General features: G+C 30.9%; 1 protein-coding gene across 2 annotated transcripts in view; it reads right to left on the minus strand.

Annotated features, from left to right (window-relative positions):
* Positions 1–24,569, minus strand: part of LOC127701409 (sex peptide receptor-like) — a 70,875-nt gene that overhangs the window by 2,109 nt on the left and 44,197 nt on the right. The window contains exon 2 of one of the 2 annotated variants that reach the window (XM_052205272.1): positions 7,725–7,776. The gene's annotated coding sequence lies outside the window, so the exon portion shown is untranslated. Of the gene's footprint in view, positions 1–4,219; positions 4,340–7,724; positions 7,777–24,569 lie in introns of those variants that run through there. The other variant, XM_052205273.1, reaches the window with a different exon arrangement.

Below are 24,569 nucleotides of genomic sequence, written 5' to 3' on the forward strand. Positions count from 1 at the left end.
CTTTGAATTACAAATTCTGAGACATTTCAAAATAACTAGTATTGAATACTTCCTATTTCTTGTGAATAGTATCTTTGGGTGGGTTAATAATGTCACTACGCAATAAATGACGTATGATCATCATCTTTGATATTGATTGGGGTTTTGTTATGTTTAAAATATAAAAAAAGAGGCGGAAGACACAAAAGGCCAATAAGAATTATAAATCGAAGAAAAACCGACAACATCATGGGAAAAAACGAAATGACTATACAAAGCACTACATAAAAACTAAAGATTTAGCCAAACAAATCTAACAAAAATCCGGTATTATTAATACTAATATCAGGTGCTAAAACTTAAATCAAATTTACTTTGTAAGTTATTTTGTAAATCCATTAAATGTAAAGTGATAGAAAACAAAGGATAAGGGGTATCCATCCATGACATAAAATCAGTCCATGCACAGCAAAAAAAAGTATAATATTTCAATACACCTTTCCGTAACCCCAATTCATAGCCACACACAAACACACGTATACAAAAAAAAATGCTTTCAATGTATTTCAAACGTTGGAAATAATTCTTAAGCTATGCAAATTGGTTTTTTTTCTTCTTACAAGAGAAGAACAGTGAGAAATAGAAGGATTTACTAGCTAATCTACAGTAGTAGCAGACTATTTTGGGCAGTACATTTATTTATTTACCAGTTTCGCTAGCCTGTTTTCCCATCTTTATAGTTAATCAAACTAAAGATTCACAAAAAGTAATTAAACAGATAGAATATTAGCTTGTTTACCTAGTAATTCTACAAGTGTTTTCTTAAAGTAAAAGAGAAGTAGACAAAGAAAACCATGTTTCAGTGTTTAAGTAAAATAAACAACATATATGCTGTATTTGCACGGAGAAGCATCTTCAATAAAATACTTGTAACTATCTATGTTATTAAATAACACAAAGAGAAAGAGCGTTTTACTTGTCCTCTTCATTTTGATGATTGCTGACTATACTTGATAATTAATTGAAACATTTGACAGTCTGCGATTTTTGCAATACACAAATGATTGCATTATAACCCTTGATTCGTATTTTTCAGTATATTTGTATTCATCACGGAGTCTTGAATAACTCGTAGATAGACTTCATGCACATCTCTTATAATTGGAGAATAAAGGTAATCATGTTTCGCGACATTCTTTTATCTGTCCATTACCAAATGTCTATTGCTATGGTTTGTCTTTGTACTCCAGAGTATTCGAGCATGTTTTATGTTGAGTCATTACAAAAAATACACAAGTTGTTTTAGTGAAATTGTTCATAAAAAGCAAAACAGCTCATTTAAAAACATGAAGATTTGTTAAAGCAAATATAAATGACTTCTTTTATAAATGTTTTCCATTAAATGAAAAAAAAAAAAAAAATAATGGCTTTCTCCATTTGCCAATCAAACTTTTTCATAAAATTGAAGAAAGGATAGTCATCTCCATAATGTTCTAAAGCAGGGTCATAATTTACATTGATTTTAAGTTTCAATGTATGTACATAGGTATTCATAAATTGTCAAAGTCAAAATTTCATGTTCGATTAGGAGAAATGAACCGATTAAAATCAAAAATAATGATAATAAATGTTCCCTTGTGAACAACTTAAGTGGCGCGTATATATAAGAATATAAAAAAAGAGTGTTGTATGTCGTAAACATTATAGTGAAGAGATTTATTTAGGAATTATCTTTTAAGTATAATTTGTAGCATATTTAATATATAAATTAAGAGTCATTCCAGATTAAACATGGCTGTCGCGGCATCTGCAAAGCAAGCTGACTAGTGGGGCCAGTATTGTGCTTGACCAAAAGATTTGTTGATCATTGTTATACGTGAGAAATTATAACATGCTTGACAAAATTCGCTGTTTTAACCATGTACAATGCAAATTTGTGAGATTTACCCGCCGCCACTTTACATCAACTTCTATAGCCCGGAAACAGTAGGTTTTTGTTTCAAACGATATATGGGTTTGGCTTTCCAAAGACCCAAGAGTACCTGATGAAGTTTATTGCAGAAAATATTAGTTTATGCACGTTAATAAATCATTATTATGCAACATTTGCTCCATAATATCGAAAATAGAAATTCTACATACAGTATGAAAGTATAATTTCAGCTGAAAATATTTACAAATCTTGTGTCTTTAAGATACAGGTGTTTGATTTAAATTTTTCTGAACATCAAAAAAGCGAAAAATGCTTTTAAAAATATAGAAATGTTGCATGAATCTGATTGTTCTCAACAAAATGGAATATGTATGAAAAGAAGGTGGTGCAAATTCTCGATATTCGTCATGCTGCAAAATCGTAGTTTTTTTGTGCTCTTTTATAAAAATATCACAATGACCATTCAAAACGAAACGAAAAGAACGGGACGGAAAATAACAGGCACCCATTCCACATGCGTTTAGAATCTTATCATATTGTAAAAATAGAGCAATGTTCTATCCTTTATACTAATCTGGTCGATATGTATTTTAACAATGTGAATTCAGGGGTTGAAGTTAAATGAATTTATGCAGTTTTGATATCTTTCAATCTGCATTTCTCTTGGATCAGCAACAACACTTGAAACAAAACCAAGGGAAATAAAAAATATTGAAAATATTGAATGTGCTAAATCCGTAAGTTTATACATCAGTATTTTGTATTTACAAATTCTTGTCAGAAATTTAATTCTTAATTTCCACTGACAAGGTTTTTGTTTATTCTGATAATCCAATTGTGTTTCAGTCACACAAATGGAAGGTAACTTTCTCTACTTAATAAGTTACAAATGGATAAAACTGTGATATAGTGGTCCACACAGTCAAAAATATAGTCGAATAATATTACTTACAAATCATGTTTGCCATCAATATAAGACCCCCCCCCCCCCTCGAAAAAACATTAAAGGTTTTTACACGAGATTTAAAAAGGCAGTACTTTGGTCGCGTTTCTTTGTGAGAGACCCGAGCGTGATATAGTTAAAATCTAAAAATTATTTAGTATGCAAAATCGAATCGACTTTCTACTTCTTAGTTCTGTATTATAACATGTATATAGTTATATTCGATATAAATGTTATTTCGATAACTCAGATCAGTAAAGTCTGTTTGCATAAACGTATTTGTTTCATATTAAGTATAAAATCTAGCTACAACAAGATATTCTATAATTCATGTGGAAACTACATGCATAAATTGATACAAATCAAGTGTCTGAATGTTAGCATGGTTCGAAGCATAACATGAACTAAAAAATAAGTTTAGCATGATGAAAAAGCAAATTATAACACGGCACAATCTTAAACTGAAACTGATCAAATGTTATAAATGTTGAGTTTTTAGTGCTTTGATCTGAGATTTTTTTTATCACGGAGTCTTGATTAAATAAATCAATCAATAAATTATAAATAATAAGAAATAGTTATTGAATATGTTCTATATGGCAGTGGTGTTGTAAAGGTCTAAAGAAAGGGTATCTTGTTCTTAGAAAGACTCTAAAGTAGGAAAAGAATAAACATTGTTGAAGTCTTTCTTTAATTTTTGTTTGTTGTAAGTTAGTTAGTATCCATTAGTCTTCACGGTTTGTCGTCTAGAAATATTTCTTCAGCACAGAATCTGAATTAAGTAAAAATATTCAATATAAAAAATAAGGGATTATAAAATTTACAGAAAAAAAAAACCCGCTGCTTTAAAAATTCCGCATTATGAAAGTCGTAAACGCGACATAAACAGACGGTTTTATAAAATCTTTTTATATATATATACTTAGAAAACAAAAACTTGTATTACAGATTTAGAGGGTAGTTATTATCTTAACCTACGTGAAGACACCATTGTTTCTTTACAAACAAAATATTGTAATATCATAATATTTCCAACAAGACGTGTGTCTTTATCATTAAATGAAATATTCTTCTAATTATTTGCATGTTTTTGTCATCATCTTCATACACCCTTTCATCGTTTCACCACCTTTTATTAATCGATTCCGAAGGGACGATAATATTATTGTCAACAATAGGTTGATTAAAATTTATCTAGACAAATGTATTTAAAAATGTAACAACTTGTTATCACAAAAATATCATACTAATTTTGTATTATCGATTTGAAATATACAACATAATAAAATTTTCTTTGTTAATATATGACTTGTACAGATGAAAATTTGCGTCGATTTTATAATATAGTGAAAAAATACTCATACCTCATAGCGTTAGCATTTAATTATTCCACATGTTTTTAGCATGTACCACAAAATCCTATTAAATGATTATATTGAACTCTTTTTCATTTTCTTGAAGCTTCTCTCCCATACATAAAGAAAAACAAAGATTATTGGTCAATTAAGCAAATTTACATATTGGTCTAGTATACAGCGTACTTTACTACTAATCACCGACGCGCTTTTTAAATCTGACTTTATTTTCGCTTGATTGGTTCCAATCAAGTAGTTATGGGTTTGTTGTTTACACTTATCTTTGCACTTTGCTCTTTTTCTAACATTTGGAATCTGTAATCATTTCATCTAATAGACAAACAATGAGATTATACACAGATCATCAATAATAGAGTAGGATGGTATAATTGCTTGAATTCGGTGACATTTCTATGTATAAGAAAATTATACAAAGTAATTAACGGAAGCTGTCAACTCAACATGATTTTGATGAAGCTGACACAGAAATTTCTTGCTTTATGATTACGATGAAGATCATTACAAGTAAAAATTCATGACTTTCTTATTGATCTCGCTTTTTTATTATTGTGAAAAACATTTATGTCACTTTTGTCAAATTTTATGTTATGTGTTAATTTGTATTTATGACTTTGTTTAGAGATTAGATGTTAGATAATTTGTAGCAGGTGACACAGTTCTCCACACCGTCTTAATAAAAGATCAGAAATGTAATGCAATAATGGTGTTACATGTTCAATTATTCAAATCGGACTACAACATTTACAGTTTTTGTGTGTCAGAATCGTCACTTGATTTTGTCGACGGTTATATTTTACACACTTAAAAAAGAGCAAAATCTCTCACCACATTTGTCTAGAAGTTGAATGTATTAAGTCGTATTTACACGGTTATGGGAAATTTAAACGTGTCTGACCTCTCGGTCATTCTTCCTTTGTCTCAAACATCGCTCGAATAAACTACGTTAACTTTAATCTGTGATAATATCCTAAGTTACCAAAAATGGAGTATGACAAAAACAAAATAATATACAAACAAATGTAAAATTTCTCTTTTCCATTCCAAGTGCTGATTTTTTTTTTATTATCCTGCACCTTGAGTGCGTTTTAGGTTCTTCTACTAGTTATAGTTTGTCAAAATACGAGCAATTTTTCTAATGTTAGCTACTTTTTTACGCCTCGATTTAAGGACTGTTAAAAACGAATCCGAGCTAAATTGTTAATGATCCTTTTTGAAAACAAATGATTTTATTTTGTAATACCAGTTTTCTGTAATAAACTTAAATTCAATTTTCTTTATTTTTTAGATGCAAATTTTGCAGAAGAAAAGAAAAGGTGAACGAAAGATAATACCCATCGTATTGTTTGATAATTTTACATGATATATTTTGACTGAGATAATTAGGTTTCATGGACCCATCCCTCCCAAGGAGAAAAGACCTACACTTTTTTATTTGCTTAAAAAGTTTGTATATTAGAGTTTCCATATTTTCTTATTACATTTCGGGTCCTCACTTCTTAAAACTTAAAAAAAAAAAATGCTCTCGACTTATAGAAAATTATGTATAAAAAGTATGAAATGAATTACCAAAATTATTGGACCGTTCAAAAGACTAAACCAATCATTAACACCATCTACTTTGAAAAGAAAACCAGACGTTCAAACAAGTCCAGACAGAACGACTTGTAATACACAGGCGTACCATGTGGTTTGGCAAAACCATCTTCAAGTGCAAACAGCAACTACCCCCTTTTTTGTCTAATTAGACAACATATCGTTTAAGTATTATATAAAAAGAAAAAGATTTCAGGTTTATCGAGATGTGTATAAGAACTATCTGATACCTTAGAAGAGGTATTATATAGTAATTTACACAGAAGTTTTATCATTTTATTAGCAAAAAGTTCATATTTTTGCAATTAAACAAGAAAAGGCAAGATAATACAGGGATTCATATTTCCATACAAAAGTCGTGATAAGGTATCAATTAGATGACAGAATAATAGACGCTATTTAGATTTTATTCCAAATCCATTACTACAAAACATCTTCTGAAAGTATTACTGCATCTGGAAAATTTGAGATAATGATACTTTTCCTGTTTTATCAAAACTAATTGCTCTTTTTAGAACAAGAGAAAAGATAAAACATTTATTTATTACTTCTATGTAAATCAGATGTAATCGTCTCATATCTACGGGGCTGACGCCTCACAGATATAAGAAGCTTACATCTAATACATACAATGAATTTAGTCAGATGTCATATGTTAATTTCACTAAAATGAAGGAAGAATCTGATTACACAAAGAATTGTTATATAACTTAAAGCAATCTGTTTAGACTGGGTTTGATTATTTCGTGAGATAAAAGTGACGAAAAGGATAAACGGTATAATCATGTTTATACAATAATATACGACACTTGCCAAGTTGTGGATATGACACGTGCTTATACAATACTACACAACAGGTACCAGGATGGGGATATGACACGTGTTAAGACAATTCTACATGTTAGATAAGATAACTGGTTTGGGATATGACAAGTGTTAATACAACACTACATGACAAATACCAGATTGAAGATATGACAAGTGTTTCATATACTATACTTCATGACAGGTATATTGTATCAGGTTGGGGATAAGGCAAGTGTTAATTATATTACATGACAGGTACCCAGTTGGGGATATGACAAGCGTATACAATACTACATGAGAGCGTATAGGTTAGGGATATATCAAGTGTTAGTTACACTACATGACAGGTACCAGGTTGGGGATATGACAAGTGTTTCCTATATAATACTACATGACAGTGTATATTAGGTTTGGGATAGGACAAGTGTTTATACAATACTACGTGACATATGGTTACAGGTTGGGGTTACTATATGACAGGGTATAGGTTGATGATTTGATAAGTGTTAATACAATACTACATGACATGTACCAGATTGAATATAGGACAAGCCTACACTGCATTTTATATCACTTCTTTGAATTTGTTAATTGAGTTCATATTGCCAAGAAAAGTATCAAATTGGCTGTGATAAGTTTAGGGAAGGTTTAGAATGTAAAATATCAATATAATGATAGAGTGAAGATCAGCACGCAATTAGTCATTCACAAAGACGTGTGAACAGGTAAACTACAAACAATCTTAAAAAACCTGAGTTATACATATTATCAGAAAGTTTGCCAATTTTAGTTCAAACTTCCGTTTTCAGATTTGAATAGGTAATCTTCTTGGTAATATCTGTATATTGGTTTTTATATTGTCGTTTTTAACTTTTACTCAAAACATCGGGTCTTTACAAAGTTTTTATAGAGTAAATGATTCGTTTGGTCCACAGATAAATCTGACCTCATTGTATGAACGTTTTGTACTCGTAAGGTTAAACATCGTTAGTCTTGGTAAAAACAGACAGTTCATATGAGACAAAATTATGATTATTTTCATGTTTTCGGGCTCTGGTTATTATTGAAATATAAAATGTTTTAGAATACTTACATGCCCGTCATAGAACTTCTGATTTTCCTTTGTCATTCGGATTTATTAATATCTGTAAAATAATATACAGTATTGATTTACTATATTCAATACATGACTAAGTGTCTGTGAACCCGTTTTTTTTTTGTCTCAGTGCCATAACTATCTACCTGTACTCTTATAAAAAAAAACCCGAGGCTGCAGTCTGATTGAGGGTATCTAGTTAGAGACCTGATAGCTGTATGATATCCAATTACATTTCATAGTATAAAAATGTACAGTAATACTGATCTATATATTGTTTATATATATTTTATACATATATAATTTCTCTGCTTTATCAGTTATTGTCCAGTATATATAAATATACATTTGAGTGGGAAATTTAGTTTCTTTATAATTTCTAAATTTATAAACGGACAATTTTAGAAAGGCTTGTTATACATCATGTCATTATTGAAGTACTGACTACTACGCTGATGATACTCTCGGGAACTAATAGTCCACAAGCAGCGGTATCGACCCAGTGCTGTAAAAATTTAAAACAACAATTTCATGCGTCCGAAGCGCTCTTCTGGATCTACCTTCATCAGGAATGCTACAAGCCGAACATTTGAAAGCCAAGGGTGATGGATTTTAAGTTAACATTGATGAACCAACCCACAAATCAGTAGGGTAGTTGTCTCTTTCCAAGGGCTGCTTCCGAGCAAGGATTTGAAAAGGTTGAACACAAATTTTAAAAGATATCACCCATAAATCAAATTTTGGTCCAATTCAGAATTGTTAGTGTGACCTTGACTTTTAACTCAGTGATCTCACATCAACAGGATTCTTCTTCATCTAAACAGTTGCCGTTATCAAACCAAGTTTGGTATCAGTTGCACATATGTTTCTAAAGATATCATCCAGAAAACACAACTTAAGGATCACCAGTCCTTCACCTTTCATTTGATACCTTAATTACTAAAATACATTCTTCATAGTTTGATATTTACTATTTTGTTTTAAATATGTATACTAGTACTACTTTCCAGTATGTTCTTTTTTGACTGGGTCCGATTTGATGGTGTTACATCTTACAAAGTCTATCCGAATCATTTTGCAAAGAATTCCGCTCAACTGGTGCTAGGGGTCGTCTTAAACTTGCAGTGATTTTTTTTTTTGCTCCGTGTCGAAGACCTCATTGTGACTTTGAAATGAATAACAGCAATAAAAGCGCTATACCTTTGCTTTTTTGTGTTTTTCGCTGTGCATGTACCGATTGTGTGTCATGGATGGATGCCCCATAACCTTTGTTTTTCTATTACAATATCTTGGATTTTGATCACCTATTAAAGACCACCAAGTCTTTTAATTAAAACATTGGAAAATAAATATTTTCGTAAATTTCTCTCTCAAAAATGTTGATAACAATAAAAAAAAACCTGTTCCCTGCTACAAGAGAGTAATGTAACTATTAGGAAAATTCTATGGTAACTGGTACATTGTTCTATGGTAACTGGTACATAGAACATTAAAAAAAAATACATATTACATAATCATCAAAATAGCAAACGACTCTATTTCTATATTCTGATAAGAAGTTATATGGTTCTGAGACAAATTGTCAACAATAGTGATAAGCATCAATTCCAATTCTGGCAACATCGGTAGAATAGCATCGTTATCTAAGATTTAATTTACCGATCCATGACAAAGGCGAACGATGTTAAATTAAGATATTAATTTTATCAATCTTTAATTGCAATCCATCCATCAAAATAGTCAGATCGTGTCACTTTAAATAATGAGGAATGGTCTGGTTCCAAAAAGTAACATTTATAAAACAGGGAACAATCTGAATACTTTGTATTTCATTACGTAATTCTATTTTTATTCATACATTTTCTATAAATTCATCTCGATGAGATTTTTGTAGGTTTAGTCTTCTGAAAACCAATAATGTGTTTTACAATGCAATTGTCGGGAGGTTTTAGCAGTATTTGTTATATTTCTCTGCCAGTTATAATTTCTAAGTTGTAGATGTTACCTCCTGGCAGTGTTATTCAATGCACTGGTCTCCTCAAACTGGTACTAGGGTACGATTTACACTTGCAGTGAGGTAAGCGTTTTTACTACTCACTGTTACTGTAAGATGAACAACAGCAATTTTAAAAAGCGTTCCCAAAACATTCAATAAAGGGTAGTACCATGGAATATAACACTTCCTTGGTAAAGTTGATCAGTTCATTTTTGTGCTTAAAGTTACTTCCTATGCATTAGTATAACTTGTCTGTTGTGTTATGTAGAGACTAAGTAATCCATCACCATTCGGCGAGAAACTAGAAACACAATATATATACAAATATCAAGGCAAGAGACATGAAATTGCAACAAACAAAAACAAAACTGTTCAAATTGTTGATTGACCACCAAAGACCTAAATTGGTACTAGGTCTCGAATAAAAATATATCGCTAAAATAGTGATAAACAAAGTTCGTCGAATAAAAAGTTCAGACTGAGATCTTAAATTGCGGTTATACACAAACTATAACTTTAAACAATGAAACCTAGACAAAGGCATGAGTTCATAAAATTGAGAATGGAAATGGGGAATGTGTCAAAGAGACAACAACCCGACCATAGAACAGACAACAGCAGAAGGTCACCAACAGGTCTTCATATCTGTTTTATTATAAGAAATAATATTTTGTATAAAGTCATATAAACCATTTGTCTGACCCTAGACTCTTTGATAATAAGGGTTTGGACTGTATTATCAAAAAGGCATTTTTATCATAATATGATTCTACAGAGTAAACCCATTTATGTTGTTTGAACTGAAGTAACAATCTGTTGGCTTTTCGTTCACACATTGTTGTCAAAATCATGGAATTTTATGCGACTGTCATACAAGTGAGAGGTTTAGCTAGCTATAAAACCAGGTTTAATCCACCATTCTCTACAAAAAGAAATGCCTGTACCAAGTCAGGAATATAACAGTTGTTTTCCATTCGTTTGATGTGTTTGATCTTTTGATTTTGCCATTTCAATGGGACTTTCCGTTTTGAATTTTCTTGGAGTTTGGTATTTTTGTTATTTTACTTTTAACATTTACTTATAGCGCACTTCTGGGAATATTGATCAAATTACACACATATACATGCATATATTGTGATGCATTTGACAAGTAACGATATCAAATACAATTTCATAAGCACTTGGAACTTTATGTGACGAAACGCACATTTAGAGGTCACTGGAACTCGATTTATTTGCTATTGATCTAGTATGGATGCAACATTGAGTTAAAATTCGCTCAATTATTGTCATACGTTATGAAATAATGATGCATAAACCCGTCGTTGCTTAAAAGTAGCTGTTACAGTCTTGGTTATATTTGAAAAGAATATCATATTTCATAATTGTGCAAGGAAATCTGCAAAAGACAGTCAATCATCTTTTATGATCTTAGGTTGTAATAATTCAAACTGAAACTGTTTTACGTGAATTTATGCATTTGAAAAATGACAGTAAGTTGATACAAACAGATAAATACTTTTTATCATAAAGTAATTCTTTTATTATTTTTTATTACATAACAGGGCCATTTTAATTTTTAGCCCGTGACTTTTCACAACGTTACGAGTTTTGTTTATGGTAACCAATTTGTTTTTGGTTAAAAGGAAGATTATTTCGCTACATTTTGGCTCTTTAATTCGGTATAAGTGCTTTTGATGAAAATTACAAATTTATAGATTATTTGTTGCAATTTTGATTAAGTTTTAGTAACAATATTACATCATTTTTGGTAAGTGGCAAATAAACACTGATTTATATGTTGCTGGATGCGGTTACAGTTTAATACTTAATGGGATAAAAAGAAAAATAACCCAGGAGATGATGGAATAAAAATAAAATGGATTTAAAATATTACTTGAAAAGCATCATTATTACATGAAAATGACACTTGTGAATGTATTCCTCTTTATGACTATCTGTCATCTAACCAATGTAACATGTACTCTAAGACAAGATTGATGTGAATTAGAAAATCTAGCTATTGTGTTATAAAATTGTAAAAAAAGCAAATAATTGACATTAATGAGTCTACTATGTCATAATGTCGATTGAAATAAAATCATAGAAAGAACACGGAAATGAATCTGAAAAGCGCATGGATTAGCTTCTATTGAAAATGATAAGTACGGAAGCGTAATAGCGCCACACAGTTTTTATATTTCTTCCTATCTTTGCGTTATCGTTATAACGCAAACCTTTGCGTATACAACATCTTTGCGTTGTAACTCAAAACTTTGCGAAACAACGCAAACCTTTGCGAAATAATGCAAACATTTGGTTTATCTTATTTTTTATTTTGCCGCTGGACGTTAAGCATCCATCCATCATCATCACCATCATCATCATTAGGAGTTGCAACTTGTACTGATATATTATTTATTTAGTAATGAATGAAAACTTTGTTAAGCACGGTATCAATCACACCTGGATTGTCAACAGTGTTTGAGCAAACTTAAAACACTAAAACACATACAGAAACACAAAAAGCAAAACTTATGTATTAGGGAGCTACCATTTGATTTTTATGGGGGGGGGGGGGGGGGGGGGGCTAGGATGAAATTTGAAAAAAATAGGCAGGACAGGAGTTTTGAGTAAAAGAAAAGGCAGGATGAGATTATTTGCAAAAAAAAAGGCAGGATGACAATTTATGTAAAAAAAAGTCAGGATAAATTAAAAAAAAAAGGCAGGACCGAATAGAGTGAAAAATAAAAAGGCAGGACGGAATAGAGGGAAAAATAAATAGGCAGGACAAAATTTTTCATCCTAGCCTCCCCATAAAAATCAAATGGTAGCTCCCTTAGAAACTTTAAGCGATTTTTCTTCTGACAATTCAGAATTATTTTACTGAATCCGTACATATATTTTAATTTTTTTTAAATATGTATTGAAACGGTTAAAGATGAATACATTGCATATCAGTTCTAACTTTTTTGTGAATTTATTTTTGGAATTTTCCTTTCAGCAAAGGTGAAGGCGGATAGAAATTAATATATATCGCTTTTCAATTAGGTTTCTCTAAATCAGGCTGAAGAAATTACATCACCTGAAAAGGGAATGCTTTCAAATCGTATTCAGTAAATGTTTTACACGAACGGTGGGTAGTCTATTTAATAATGCAAACTGAATCATCAGCTAAAACGATTTTTATACAGCTTCAGTAAATCAATTGTATTGAATATGGTATTTGTTGGAAAACCGGGTCATCGATACGCCTGATATTAAGGAGTCAATATTCGATATGGATTCGTGTGTTTTATGCATGATAGATATAAGAAGATGTGGTACGTGTATGAGTGCCAATGAGACAACATAATGACAGTATTTCTACTTGTTTTCAATGATGCATACGAATTGCACTTTAACAATACATTTTTTTTAACAATCCTTAGTTAGTTAAATATCTCGATGTACAAAATATAAAAATTGACCAATAAATTATAGGTTTCATAACTAGTGAAAATTGAATATCACGTGATATTAACTCGGAGTTACTTAATTTCAATGTAATAATAAAAGAGCGATTATCATTACTATTGAAATTAAATAACGAAATTTGATATTAACCGATATCCAATTCTCAAGAGTTGTCAATATTTTTTTTATGTTAGAAATAATCTTTGATCTGGTAAAATATTTGTATTTCACAAGCTTAACTTCAAATATAGTTCTGCTATTAGTATCGACTACTGTTAACATTTGACGTTTTCAAGCTTTTTGTACTCTTTAGAATGAAATCAGATTTGATACAGGTGAGTGTTTTGTTTATTACTGAAGAAATCACAAATACCTGTTGCCAAGGGAAGAATGTAGTCCGTTGTGACCTTTGACAGTCATCATCGCCCTTACGAATTGCTAACGAAAATGTCTCAATTTCGTAACACATTGGCATGACAGGCCAACCAAATTAACGCATTTTAGTATCATTTATTCATTCACCACTCTGTACATTGTGATTCGAGAAATATCTCTTAATGTGGAAAACAGATAACAGGCAACAAACATAAGAGAATTTAATATACATATCGGTTATGAAACAAAGATTGCTATAGATATGATAGCGATATACCGACAATGTTTGAAATAACATTTGTTTGCGTTTTTTAAAAAAAAAGTTGACGGGGTAAAAAATTTTATCCCCAATTTATTATATGGATTTACATTGCAAAATGTAATGCTTAAAGAAATATATACGTTTTCAAATAACAGTAGTTGTTTATATATATTGAAATAGTTGTTTAGTTAACGTAAGGATAGGCTTTAACTTAAATAATATGCTGCTTGGTGCAAACGATCAAGTTATATTTTCCGTCATAAACTATCGAATAATGTTCATGCAAATTGTATTTACAAAATATACGAGCGCTTGAATTTAAATTAGCATACAATAATAGTTGACATTCAAAAAACCATTGCAAAAATAGTTGAAACAATCAGATAAAGAATTCTTCAAACTCTCATGAAGAATAGAAATTATCATCAAAGATAGTTCAAGACTTTAATTGATTAGCGTTGTTTGATGAATTAGTTTTGGACGAGATAGAAAAGAGATGCAGATGAACTGTGCAAATAAGGCTTATTCCGGAAATTGCTTTCCAGTCATCGACTAAATTATTATATAGATGATTTTATCAGAGCTTCATTATACCCGGAGTAAACCACTGAAACCTAAATAACAACGGAACGGAAATCGTCTCGGAACCTCTTGGATTACATTGGATTCCTCATTATCATCAAATACGTGCATGATGACTTTATCGTTCATCTAATGTTTGGAGGAAGTTTTCTACTACGTAAAGAATATTGTCCAATTTTAAACAAGCATGCACCGATTTACAAATAATTTGCTTGTCCGATGTTCAAGACGTATATTTAACAATTTAGCACATACTATTATAGTTTGTTAAGAAATATAAGAGGAAGCAATCGCTATAAACCAACACACGTTTATTAATGTTTTTTTTTTAAACTTATATTTAATTTTTGGTTTAGAGATTTTATTGCGACTTTTTGTTAACAGGGGTCTCCATGCTAGCGCTTCCGTAACCTGTTAACGGTATTAACCATCAATAATATATTTACAATATAAAATGATAAGCAGTTGATGTATCATTGCTTTGATCTTTTTTACGAAATAAGAAGACCGCGCATTTTATACTAATCTGAAAACTGGTTATTATTTGTTGACACATTTTGGTTATAAAATGCCGTAAACTGTTTTAGACGAATTTTGTTTTGACAAGTCCTTTTAGAACTGTACCGTTAATCCTCTTCAGGTACATACCATAATTACAGATACACTATGCACATTATTTGTACAAGTTGTATTGTCTAGTCCTAATAGACTAAGTATTATGAATGAAAATTAAGCAGTAAATCACTTCATACCTATATCAGAATTTCTTTCCAAAGCTCTAATATTTTTTTCAATATATCTTATAGAAACATATTGAACATATATACGATATAGACAGAGCTATGGAACAAGTTAATCAAATTGTGTTATAGATGGTCTATGTAACGCATCCGAACCAATAATCAAATTATTTTAGTCAGATTCTCTTTAAAATATTAAGTAAATAATGTATCGCATGCAGCGTTATATCAATACGATCCTGATTACGAAGTTTGCTTATTTATTGCTATTAATATTTTTACCATATAGTCATTACGTTTTCTTAAATTTGCCATAGGATCAATTGGGTTACAAAATAAAAGTTTTCCCATTACTCTAAGTGCAGTTTCACACACCACTTAATAATCCAAAATAATGAAAGTAGTTTTTCGCATTAAATCACTAATCATATGCATATTGATTGTGATTGAATTTAAATTGACAATGACGTCATATCTTATATAAGGATCGAAGCAACATGCGAGTTATACAAGTAGTGGATGAAAACTGGAGTAGATTGTATATTTGAAACGTTTGAAGAAATAAATTGTGGATAACAGTATTTTTTTCAACTGTTGAATTTGTGATTATTGTAAAAGATTGCGTATTCACCCTTTTACGTATTTATAACTAATCTCAAAATCTTAAAAATTCACGTACAGAGAGAAAGATATTTTACTAAGGCTTTAATTTATACATTGCTAGAATGGTATTTTACTAGCACAAATTAACATAGCCGAAATATCTTGTTGAATATGAAGGTTTTACCTTTATGTTCAGTAAACAATTTAGATTTCATTTCGTAAAATTATAAATTCTAACTTCTCATTTTAGTTCTTTCTATGTCGAAAAACGATTCCCAATATAATCAATACATTTTTGTTAACACTAGCTGGAAATTAGTTGCAATTTTAAAAGAATCAGTATCAACCGCTGCCAAAGTAGTAAGAACGGAATGTGAATCATTCTGTAATGACATAAAATATCCACAATATAATGTTAAAGTGAGGATAATCATGGTGTATCAGTTCATGGCAAGAAATTCTACGCGAAAATGAACAGCGCTTTTTGCGGCTCTTCATCTTCAAGTCACAGTAAGAACTTGACTCTACAGCAAAAAATATCCCCTTACAGAAAATCAAAATAGCACCGGTCTGAGCGAAACGCTTTGCATGCTTTATGTCGATTACTCTACGTCTGTGTGTTGAAGAACGCAGTTGCGGGGTAATATACACACATTATAAGATTGTGAGTTTGTTATTTAGAAAGTTTAGAAAAACACTTTACGGGCGAGAATCCGTAAAGCGGAATAGGATAAAAGCCGTTATTTAACACCTGCATGTATAATCGCATAAAACCTTGTTAAGTTTTCCATTCCACCCATTCAAAATTATACTTATTTTATAGATAAATGAAAAGCTGATTATACAGTCTGGTCATTTTGTAATTTTATTGTGGTGTCATATCAAAGGCACTTGTCTCTGAAAAAATTACCTTTATACTTAATTAAGGCTATAGATACAAGTGCCTGAGTGTCATAAATATACATATCCTATGCCACAGTGGACAAACAATAGTCAGTATATTTATACATTGTATATGGTTTTAACTTGGGTAAAATATAATATATTAGTCACATCATTCCATATCCAAAAGTCCATTTGACTAGCATCGACTTCGTATATGTATATGACTACGCTGCTGGGGTCTCGTGGTAGCGTGCTCGCCTCGTATTTGTTGTTAAATCTATAAATACGCGTCATTTAGGAACAAGAGCAAAACATGGTAGGTTCTGAGTCAGAATAATGTGTCTGGGTAAGGTGAAACGCTGATTAGAAGAACTAAGATGTGTTTTGGTTATTATTAGTTAAGTTGTTTGGTTTCTGTCTCTATGACCTTTACTCCAAATCTCAATTTATTCAGATTAGAAAATATTTGTTTATAGAAGAAAAGATGCAAGCAGAAAATTATCAACAAGTTAATATAAGTCTTCTTCTAAACACAATTATAGGACACGTAATATCGAAGTAATAGGATGAAATTCTTATATTCTTAAATAAGTTGTAATGATCTGAAAAAAGATCTACTCTATTTATCGACGTCGCCCGGAATAATTATTAATGCATTTTCATTGTTTAGATTCATGAAGGGAACTTTACTTATGAATATAAATTGAATGTAATTAGTCATTGGAATACTAAGTCTCAAAGCTATTACAGACAGGATATTTGCAAATGACATCTGAATATAGTTCCACCAGATACATAATAGCTTTTAACCCCACGGTGGATTAACTTATTCCTCAAAATCTGTTTTATTCTATTAACATTAGAAAAATCTGACGATAAATTTTCAAATAGCAATAAAACCACTTTCAATCAATGTCATTATGAATTAAAAAATATAGCTTAAAACAACACGCTATTAGATTTTTTTTCTGCAATGGCGTTTTAGGATTTATTGCAATATGGTTAAAAAGTTCTAATGAATAATTTTCTTTTAATCCGATTTAAATTTCATATACATGAAAGTTACTTTTTCTTAGAATATTTCTTGAAATACAGATACTGACATAAGTGAAAGTAATTAAATAGTATCTTTTGTTGATAAAATTAGTTGTCAATTTGTGATGAAAAGAGGAAGAAACTGGTTTTTTTTTTAGAGAATTTTACTCAAGCAAATGCAGTGATGTTTTCGTTGGTAAGTGGGCATTGAGTTATATAAAGTACTCTCAATAGAATCATTGCCCGAAAGGAAAGTTTTCTTTGAAGGACATCAGTGACCATGATTCAGTCTAGTACCTATAATCTATGTATGTTGGCGTTTGTTTTTGTAGCAGTTCAGTGTTTATGTTGTTCCGTTGCTTTCCTCTTATAGTTGATGTGTTTCCCTTGGTTTTGGTTTGTTTCAGTTAAATCGATTTATGACTATTGAACAGCGGTATACTACTGTTGCCTTTTTATACCACAAATGGAAAATGCTTTAAACGTTACATTCACAGTCAAATCACCATTAAATTAAATGAGGTTTACTTGAGTTTGTGGGCGTTATGTGTTCCTCGAACTGACTGATAATGGTGTATCACATGGAACCAAACTAAATTGTTTATATAGTTATCAACAGTTGAAGACCGTATGTTTACTTCAGGCGTTTTTTGTTTTTGTATGGTTGGGTTGCTGACTCATATATTCCACTTCTCTTTTTTATTCATTCGCAAGGTTTTGAAGATGGTTACGACCATAGATATTCAGCTAGATACTGAGTTTACCTTTACTATGATAAATTTATCAGATATCCAAGATCTGATAAGTTTTCTTGGGATTGTTCATACTATATCTCTTAAGCTATAGACGTATCCGGGAGGAAAATCAATTTTGCTATTGTTGGGGAAAAATACTGGGAAAACCAAACAATAAGCGCTTACCCTTCCAGAGCACCTGAGATCACCCCGTATGTTTTGTGGGTTTTGTGTAGCAGTCTTGTTTTTTCTGTTGTGTTTTGTATACTGTTGTTTGTCCTTTCCTCTTTTTTCGTTTTTTTTGTGTCATGGCATTGTCAGTTTGTTTTTGCCATGACATTGTCAGTTCGTTTTTTGCCATGACACTGTCAGTTCGTTTTTTGCCATAACATTGTCAGTTCGTTTTTTGCCATGAATGACATTGTCAGTTAGTTTTTTTGCCATGGCATTGTCAGTTCGTTTTTTGCCATGACATTGTCAGTCAGTTTTTTGCCATGATATTGTCAGTTCGTTTTTTGCCATGACATTGTCAGTTAGTTTTTTGCCATGACATTGTCAGTTCGTTTTCGGCTAATGAGTTTGATTATTCCTTTTGTATCTTTCGCCCCTCTTTTCTTGATCTAATATATTTTTCAAAGTTGCGTGCTGCCCAGTCGAAGAACGTGACAAAGCATTCGACATTTATATATATATTCATTAGATTTACAATTAGAGATTTGAAGACCATTAATGAGATGGTATACTGCCAGTTGATGAAACAGATGTCTGACTTAATGGCTAATTGTCAAGTAATCCTCAGCTAACATGTCTCTTAACTTATTAAGATATCTCTGGTCACACGAAGCCAAAACAATCAATTATTCTAAGTGTGCTTATTAAGCACGGCGATTTATAGTTTAGGTTTCCTGATTCAGCTGTAGTCTTTGAAAAGGAGCAATTACAATTTATTAAAGAGGGTAGTTCGAACAATTACGTAAGCCACGAGACGGATTAGACATGTAAAAACATGTACATTAAGATGCACGTATTCAACTCGGTCTACCCATGGAAATGGAAAAATTAGACTGAGTTACAGCATTTTGTCATTTTGAAAGAAAACTTCAAAGCGTTAATGAGTAGTTTGGCTTTTGGATTTTTTTCATGTACTTTTGTTCTTAGCAAACACTTCGTATATATCTAACAATGTCTAAGTTTTTATGAACTATTTTACAGAGATTTAATAATTATATAACTTATATAACAAACAATACATAACTTCTTATTAAATCAAATGGGGTGAGAAATTGTATTTTGTACTTAATGTTACGCAATCTGAACCTGAATAATTCATTCTCTGCATATTCGAAAACAGTTTGTATGTTCTCATTACAAACATCAAGTTACCATGAATCTTAATAAATTTTACATTTCTGTAACAAGAAATTTATTGCAAGTTGAATATAAATGTCGAATACACCTTTAACTTACGAAAGATAATGATGTATAGCGGAACTTTAATGTACCATGTGCACATGGTATTAAACTTAGTTTGATTTACGTTTCTAATGGAATACAAGTCTCTGTACAAGTTTTCTATTGAATCAGTAGCATGGTATTCACCCACACGTTGTCAATTACTTCAGGTTAAGATTGTAGTCTGTGGCGATTTAAGCAAAAAAAAAAAGAAAACAAAAAAAAAGAAAAAATAACACAAAAAAAAATACACAAAAACACAAAAACAAAAACCAAAAAGCTAACGTTTTAATAAACTGAACAGATCAATATTACAATAAATATTATAATATATTTCAACAGCATCTAGATAAAAAAAGTTATACAGATAAATTATAGATTTCTGATCGTTAAGACGGAAAAGTTAGATAGGTAAGCCACAAAACACGACCATTCAAATAGAAAAGTTAGAAAAGGAAACCACAAATTCCAGGAGACGTACAGGTAAGTCACAAATGTTTGGTCACTGAGATTGAAAAGTAAGACAGGTAAGTACTAAATTCCTGATCAATAAGACGGAAAAGTTAAATAGGTAAGTCACAAATTTCTGGTCATTGAGATTGAAAAGTAAGACCAGTTAAGTACTAAATTCCTGATCATTAAGACGGAAAAGTTAGACAGGTAAGTCACAAATTCCTCCACGGTAATTACATTAACAGTACCAATGCTAACTAATGCAACATATGCGCATTTCGACAAGTAATGTCTCTTCGGTGACGATGAAGTCCAAAAAAAAAATGAAAAGTAAGACACCAAATACAAACGTTTGGGAGCTGACAAAACAAAACGAAAAAGACCAAAAGTAAAGCCAATCCCGGAATAGGAATCAGAGATATTCATGAGGGAGATGCAGTACAATATCTTCGCAACAGACTTCAAAGAAATTAACAAGCAATGTTTGAATGTCCCTTTGGTGTCTTTCGCCTCTCCTTTTAAAATCTATGTAGTGTTTTGTAGACTTTGTTTGTTCGTCGACGTTTTTTTTTTTGTCATGACGATGTCATGCAGGTTCTCCTCGTTATATGAGTTTTGAATTTTCCCTTTGGTATCTTCTGTCTCTTTTTTGTAGGTTTTTAAAGCACAGAAATGATCTTTTAAATGAATCCAGTACGAACTTATGTTATCTGCAAATGAAGGGGAATAACTCTTCAAACATTGTTTAGACACACATTCATGTGAAATATGCTAACATCGTATGAAAAAAGATAACTACAAATGAAGAAAATCAGATAGTGTAACGCAATTGTCAAAGCTTTACTGAGAGAACAGATCCATACCACTTAAATAGAAGACTAATGCATTTTATATTATGTAAGTGGGATTAAAATTAATCGGATTAAAATTTAAATGAACAGTGAGCAAATTGTTCCAATAAAAACCACTGAACTTAAAGAATTGCGTGGATGGATTTTTTTTTCAATAGTAATGTATAAAAGATTCTCCTCATTTACATAAATCCGAATTATAACATAGACGAAAACTTTAAAGTTAAGTAGATTAAATATGGATTTGTATTCATCTATAATGGAAGTTTTATGATTTTATAGTGCCGATGTAACACACTCAAAATATTCCTTCCATGTGATATTGGGTCAATTGTCATCATTCTGCATGCAATAAATTTATGTGCAGAGTATAATATTGATTGTTATGTGAAAATTTAAGAAAATGTTTGCTTTTGCGATTAAATTGTGGTTTTATATATCATTTCAATATGCAATCTGGCTTCGTGAAATGACTCTGTGTACGAAGTAAGAACAGAACCAGTTTACATTTAACAATTTCGCGTTTCTACATTCACGTTGTGAGATTTCTAAAAGGAAAAAAAAAAGAAAACAAATTTGCCATGCATTTATTAAATGAATAAAAATTTTACATGTGGGTATATAAAGACAATTATGTACATTTTGTTCATATGCAAATATCATGGCACAACCTTTGTTTTATGTTATTTGTTGATGTTAAAGTCATATGAAACTTCAAATAAAAAAAAAAGTATGTTTTATATACTTGAATGGCTAAGTTTTACTATAAAACCAGTGTAAGTAAACTTTCTTGCAAAATAAAATACTTAATATTATCAAAATCTTCATAAATGTACTGTTATGAATTATTGTCATCCCGTACACTAATTCGCCGATATTTTCCCGTATGCAGTGACCTTAACTACGAAACCTCTCTTTGGAACTTCGACCACCACACAGCGCAATTGCGAGGGGAAACACGTGATGTAAGAATGTAAACAAACATGCACTGGAAGGTAAGTAGTAATAACTGATTCTTAAAGAACGTTAATACAACAAATCATTTAATAACTGTTAATGAACAGTTAGATTAACAAATGGGAACGCTTGGAAAATATAAAAAAAAATATCATGACATTGTCAATTCACCTGTTTGTCACGTGCTCCACTGCTCTGTGTTGATTGTTTATCAATGTCCCGATCCGATAAACTTCGGCAACATACTCGAAAGTTAATTAGCTTGCGATCAACAATCACTGAATGAAATATTATTTGTTGATACTGCGTTATAGATTCGTAATAGATATAAAAAAGCGTACATAAAGGACTTAGTTTAGTATATATAGATATAGGAAGATGTGGTATGAGTGCCAATGAGACAACTCTCCATCCAAGTTACAATTTATAAAAGTAAGCCATTATAGGTCAAGGTACGGCCTTCAACACGGAGCATTGGCTCACACCGAACAGCAAGCTATAAAGGGCCTCAAAAAATGCATGTATTGGTTCAATAATTTCGATTACAATAAAATTACAAGAAACTCGTTTAAGACTTTAATGCAACATTGTTGACTTTTTAAAAACAGTAACTTACAAATGCATTTTATTGTAAACAATATAATTTAATCCTTTCTTAAATATGTGTGAATTGTCTATGCACATACATATTCATGTCAACAGAATTATTTATTAAATACAAGGTAGGAGATATAAAACTGAGGTCGATATGTTCTGTACGGCAATTTTCAATGACCTCCAATGAGGGTCTCTCCTGATCGTTACGACAATGTTTTCACGAGATAAATTAAAAAAGCAAACACAATCGAATAGTCAAATAAGAAAAAAACATTAATAAAAAACCCCCATAAAACAAAATACGAGATCAATCATTAGATGCTGCGGAAGGGTAACATTGTAACATCTGTTATCAAAGTCGATATCGAGTCATACTTAATACAGACATTAAATTGATAAACATTGAATTATCAAAATAAAAAAATGTAAGATTAGAAATAAAAAAAGAAAAAGTTTGTTATAACAAACGTATTTTTTTTTGGGGGGGGCCTGATCCATTATATGAAAAGGAAAAGATCAGTCTTGTAAACGTAAAATATGTCCAATGGTTATACCTTCGTACAGCAAGCCAAAATATGCACAGCAGAATAAACAAAAACTGTGTTTATCAATTTGTATGAGACAGACTGTGTTCATTTACAAGTGTTCAAAAGGTGGTATAGGACTTGGACCCGAACCAGCATCGTACCTTGGATCATTAAACATCTTTAGAATAAACCATAAACTTTATACGGATCTTTTATAAATATATATACTTTTTATTTTGAGGAAGGAATTGAAATGAAAACTGCATATCCCATGCGTTGTTCACTATATATATTTCCTAAAATTGATACCTTTATATATTTCATAAAATTATTACATTTTTCATAAAATTGTTCACTAAATATATTTCATAAAATTGTTTACTGTATATATTTCATAAAATTGTTCACTATATATATTTCATTAAACTGTACACTATATATTTACTTCATACAATTAACATTATTCCCAACATATGCTTCTTTCAGTGCGACATACAATGCCAATAAGTATTTAATAGATAAACAATATAGTTACATATAAATGTCCTAAGTCAGGAACCTGATGTTCAGTGGTTGTCGTTTGTTGATGTGGTTCATAAGTGTTTCTCTTTTCTCATTTTTTATATAGATTAGACCGTTGGTTTTCCTGTTTGAATGGTTTTACGCTAGTCATTTTTGGGGCCCTTTATAGCTTGTTGTTCGGTGTGAGCCAAGGCTCCGTGTTGAAGGCCTTACTTTGACCTATAATGGTTTACTTTTACAAATTGTGACTTGGATGAAGAGTTGTCTCATTGGCACTCATGCCACATCTTCTTATATATATATACAGCCTGGGCCTTTGTCTGTTTTCTGCTCTTTGGTCAAATTGTTGTCTATTTGACACATTCCCCGTTGCCATTCTCTATTCTATTTGTAATTCAAAACTTATATTCATCAATTTTCCAGTCTTTATTGATATTTTATTTCTAAGACGTTTGTAATCTAACATCTTTCTTCATCTATCCTATCGAATATGAAACTGAATGGACGCATTATTTTGATTATTTAAAACATAAGAAGTCCCCTGATTAAGTATTTTGTTCAGATCGGAATCAACGGCAATGAAATACTAGACCCTGGATAAATGTATTTTACCGATGACTCTGCAATTTTTCAAATCATTCCGAGAAATATTTGAAAAAAAAATATTGAAACGGTTTCAATTAAAGATGAAAGACTTAATTCCTCGCTTAATACATGTATAACTCTTATCGTTAAGTATTATTTAAATATGATTAAATGAAGTTAAGGTGTACTTCAATGAGACAGCAACACAACGGCAAAAATAACCAATAAAA

The sequence above is a fragment of the Mytilus californianus genome, unplaced genomic scaffold (genome assembly GCF_021869535.1).
Source record: "Mytilus californianus isolate M0D057914Y unplaced genomic scaffold, xbMytCali1.0.p SCAF_5, whole genome shotgun sequence".
NCBI lineage: Eukaryota > Metazoa > Mollusca > Bivalvia > Mytilida > Mytilidae > Mytilus > Mytilus californianus.